The 4,781-nt window shown below is 60.2% G+C and overlaps 1 protein-coding gene across 3 annotated transcripts in view; it reads right to left on the bottom strand.

Moving 5' to 3' along the window:
- Positions 1-4,685, bottom strand: part of FRMD1 (FERM domain containing 1) — a 22,665-nt gene extending 17,980 nt beyond the window's left edge. For 2 of the 3 annotated variants that reach the window (XM_045294650.1, XM_045294653.1), the window contains exon 1: positions 3,685-3,848. The gene's annotated coding sequence lies outside the window, so the exon portion shown is untranslated. Of the gene's footprint in view, positions 1-3,684; positions 3,849-4,634 lie in introns of those variants that run through there. The other variant, XM_045294652.1, reaches the window with a different exon arrangement.
- Positions 4,686-4,781: the final 96 nt, after the last annotated feature.

Raw genomic sequence — 4,781 nt, 5'->3', positions numbered from 1 at the left:
CACTAGACTGCTGATTGACCTAATGCAACACTTCTGCTGACCACTAGACTGCTGATTGACCTAATGCAACACTTCTGCTGACCACTAGACTGCTGCTTCCATGAGCCTTGGTTGTGGATCCAAGCAAGATGAAATCCTTCCTTGACAGCTTCGGTCTTCTCTCCATTTCTCCTGCAGTGACCTACTGGTGCAGGTGTGCGGGTTTTGGTCTTCCTGACCCTGAGTGGTCGTCCATAGTGAAGACTGCAGTCCTTGATCTTCATCTGCAAGTGCTTTGAGTCCTCCTCACTCTCAGCAAGCAAGGCTGTGTGCTTTATTGCAGGTTGTTAATAAGCCTTCCTCTGACCCTGATGCCACACTCTTCTTTATATTCTCCAGCTTCTCTGATGATTTGCTCAGCAAATCCACCCACCTGTCTCCCAACAGTTTTCTTAAAGCACCCCCTACGTGGTGACACCTGGACACTCCACTCGCTTCCAGCCCCTCCATACCCCCACCAGGAGTGCACACAGGACTGGTCCCTGCAAGGCCACCAAGACTCAGGGGACAGGACGTGTAGTGGAGCCAGGGTGAGCAGCGCCCAGCAGGACAGGAATTGGACCATGGCTGGAGCCAGCCTGGGCCTAGCAAGCTGGACCTGGAGTTGGGGGCAGCTTCAAGGTGGGGGTCTGGCCCAGGGGGAGGAGTGGAGTTTGGGCTAGGATGAAGATTAGGGTTTGACTTGGGGCCTCCTCTGAAGCTGGGACCCCACTTCTTACACAGGTAACCCACTTGTTGCCTGAGGACCACGATTCTTACACAGAGGGGTCCCAGGGAGAGATGGTGCCGGCTGAGGGGCGCTCCCACAACCCCCGAGACAGGACAGGGGTCCACTTGCCACACCCACCCACAGTGCCCTCATTTTACAGGTGAGAAAACCGAGGGTGGGGGGACCTTGCTTGGGTAAGCCCAGTGCGGTCAGGCGGTCGGGCAGAATCAGGAGCAGGGGCCTTGTGGGTCTCCGAGACCGATCGCCAATGGCCCCACTGCTCCTCCAGCCCCCAAGGGAGAGGGCCCCCGGACAGGCAGGACCCTGCTCAACCAGGTCCGGGGGCACCCGGGTGGGCGGGCACCCAGCGCTTCCACAGGGACACAGGGCGGGGCGGGGCGGGGCTGCAGCGGGGGCTCCGCCCAGCCAGCCCTGACTGCTTGCTTAGGTCGAGGACTTTCCCCTGCTGTCCACCCCAGGCGGGGCGGGACTCCTGGAATTCCCACCACGGAGCCCTGCATTCCAGGGCAAGGCCCTCCCTGGCATTCAGAGCTCAAAGGACCCTGGCCACGCTGCCCTTCCCCCATCACCTCTCACAGGACACCTCTGACCTGTGCCCCTAGTAGCAGTGTATGAGGAAGCCTTACCTGTGAGCATGGCCCTGCTGCTACTAAATCAACCAAGTGGATGCTGACTGGCACATACTGTGCGGCACAGGGCGGAGCCGTCCTTGTGATTTTCTACTCTTTACCGGAGTAGAAAGCCTCATCTTTCTCCCAAGAGGCAGCTGGTGGTTTCTAACTACTGACTTTGAGGATTGTGGCCCAATATGTAACCACTATGCACCAGGGCTCCGTGGCCCTCCTTGGACGTGGTCAAGTAAAGATAGGAACATAAAGATGGACCTCGTCCATTTTCCAGGGGCCCTGGGGGTGCTGGGGGCTAGACTTGGTCTGCAAACCACAAAGTCCACAGTTCAAACCCACAAGTTGGATCTTGGGATCAAAGGTAAGGCTGTTGGCTCCAGTCCACGTGGACAGTTTGGAGACACCGGTGACAGGGCCCCGGTGAGTCAGAATCCACCCGCCACTGCCGTGGGTCTGAGCTGATCCAGTGTCGCCGGCAAGTCTGCTACAGAAGACTCTAAAGCTGCCACTCAGATGACTGGGGGGGCCTGACCAGCCTCTCTGCCCATCGCTTCACGAGCTGGCCACTGGGCAGGAGGAAGACAAATGGGGGGCTGGTGAAAGATAAGACTTCTGCTCCCATGTAGTTATAGCATTGGCAACCCACAGGGGCCATGCCACCCTGTCCTGGAGGATCTCAGAAACCCACAGGGGTAGTTCTACCCTCAGGGGAAAGAGGTGTTCAGGGAGGGGACCCCCTCAGAGGGAAGTAGTGTTCCAGGTTGAGACACCCCTCAGGGGGCAGGGGATGCTTAAGGCAGGACCCCTTCAAGGAGAGCAGGCCAATGCCCTCTGCCCACCTGCACACACACACACACACACACACACACACACACACACACACACATCAGGGCCTCCAGGACCAGTGCTCAGCCTCTAAGCCAGTGGTTCTCAAACTTCCTAATGCCACGGCCCTTTAATATAGTTCCTCATGTGGTGGTGAATCCCCAACTATAAGATTATATTTGTTGCTACTTCATCACTGTCATTTTGCTACTGTTATGAATTGGGCAACCCCTGTGAAAGGGTCGTTCGACCCCCCAAAGGGGTTGAGACCCACAGGTTGAGACCTGAGGCTTAAGGAGTGCCTGGAGTTTGCGATGAGCTGGTCACCCGGTGAGACCCCTGGAGTGGGGCATCCCTGGGAGCCGCTCTGCAGGACTGAGAGAGTGGCTCTGCTAGCACAGCAGGGGGTAAGAGGGACGAGGTGCCTGGAGGCGACCAGGAGCCACTGGGGGTCCTCCCTGGACTTAGCTCTCCTTCAGAGCAGAGCCCGGGCGGGGCTGGGCGGGCAAGGAGGGCCATCTGCTGAGGGCTCAGCTGCAGGCTGTCCACCCCTCCACCCCCCTCCAGCTAGGCCGACCCACCCTGATAAACCCACTGTGGCCGGAGGTGTAATCTGAGCAGGAGGGTGGGAAGGGGTTGGGGAGTCCCCCCCCCCCAGGGGAATGCACACTTCTGACATGGCAGGGTCCCTTCCTGGAGAAGAAGGGCAGTGGAATCCCTGCTGGGACACTGAAACCTCAAAGACACCTGACAGCTTTTAGCTGAAAGACTGCCAGCCACACAAAGAACCTGCTTTTGAAACTTCAGATAAAGTGGGCATTGTTCTACCCCAAAGACAAGCCCCGGCCCCGCCCACCTGCCTCTGCCCTTGGTACCAAGCCTGCTGGAGGCCAGCAGTGTAGGCCCTGTTCCACGTCCTGGGGCCAGCCCTGGGCTGCACTGGCCTGCCTGGTCAGCACGCAGCACATCAAGGGCCCCCTCGCAAACCCTCAGGACCACAGCCACCCCCTGACCTGGTAGCCAGAAGGCCCTAGCCCAAGTGCAAACCCCCACCCTCACCCAGCCAAAGTCCAAGAGACCTCTCAGGGGTCTACCTCCTCTGTCTGCTGGAAAGGACCCCCCTACCCCCAGTCACCATGGGGCAGGCAGGCGGCCTAGGGCTTTCAAGATGCCCACGGGCCATCCCAGCTCTGCCCACTTTAACCTTCCCCAGAAGCAGAATTCATGGGGTCAGAGGGTCTGCGATGCCCAGGCATCCAGGGAGGCCCACAGAGAGGGAATGCGGGGCCCAATCGCCAGGCAACAAGGGTGGGCATCCTGGTACTTCTTGCTAATCAATCATTGGTAATGAGCAATTCACCAAGCTTCCCCAGTCTCTGGACACACCTCAGCGCCTGGGGGTGCAGAGGAAGGTTGGGGGGGGGGGCGAGGGAGTCCTGATGTCAGAGAGTCTGGCTGTCTCACCTGTGCACATCTGGCTCCTTGGCACCCACTGGGCCTCTGCCTGAGGCCTGGTCCCACCAAGGGCTCCCTCCTCCACCTTCGGGAATTTGCTGGGCAGGCACGGAGGAGGTCAGCAGGTGCTGCAGAGTCAGCAGTGGTCAGCGGCCACCCAGGGCTCACTGCCTGCCTCTGATGGGTGGTGGTGGGGGGGAGGGTAGTGCACACCCCCACACACTCACTCACACAGACCTCAGTCATATTCACACACCCACACAGTGAAATACACGCCCACGCAGCCACACTCCCCACTCATTCACACACTCACATGCCTCACACTCAAACCACACCTACCCACACGCCTCACACAAACTTAGCCACACAAATACACACTTCACATGCAAACACACACCTACTACTCATAGTAACACACTCACACTCACTGCTCATAGCCACACCTCACACACCCCTACCCCCCCCACCTCCCACGGAGACCTGTACCAACCCCCACATACCCACACACACTTCACACACTCTCACACACATGTGCACACTCACACAGCCTCCTCCCTGATCCCTGTCATCCACCCCCACCCCCTTCCCGGTCACTCTCCACTGAGGGCTGGCTGGCACAGGAGGGGTACAGCAGCCCTCTGAGCCAGCGTCCCCAAGGCCCAAGGCCTCACGAACAGCTGGGAAGGTGGGACGTGCCCTGTCCGCAGGCGCACACCCGGTGAAACGGACCCTCCAGGCACCAGCGGGTGTCCGGAGCACCCAGGACCCTGAAGGGGCGCAGGCTGGACGGGCAGGCGCCGTCCCATAGGGAAAGGCAAGCGCGGGGTGAATCTTCTCGGCGTCTCCCCCACCGCGGACACAAGCGCCCCCGCCCCCCGCGCTCACCTGCCCCGCCCTCGGGAGCGCGCCACTTCCCGGCGGACACGCCCTTTGCCCCGCGAGTTCACGCAAGCGCTCACCTCCTGGCCGCCGTGACCGACGCTGGGGCAGACAGACGGACGGACGCTGGGACGCTCCGCAGCTGAGCAGCCTCTGGCCCGCACCCTGGGAGGCGCCTGACCCAGGTGACAGGTCTCTCAGGGGATTGGCGGGCGCTGCCCCTCCCC

Source organism: Echinops telfairi, unplaced genomic scaffold (genome assembly GCF_000313985.2).
Source record: "Echinops telfairi isolate 266 unplaced genomic scaffold, ASM31398v2 ScPeMD7_3533;HRSCAF=4204_0, whole genome shotgun sequence".
In the NCBI taxonomy this organism is placed as follows: Eukaryota; Metazoa; Chordata; class Mammalia; order Afrosoricida; family Tenrecidae; genus Echinops; species Echinops telfairi.
This window is presented reverse-complemented; position numbering and strand designations above follow the sequence as displayed.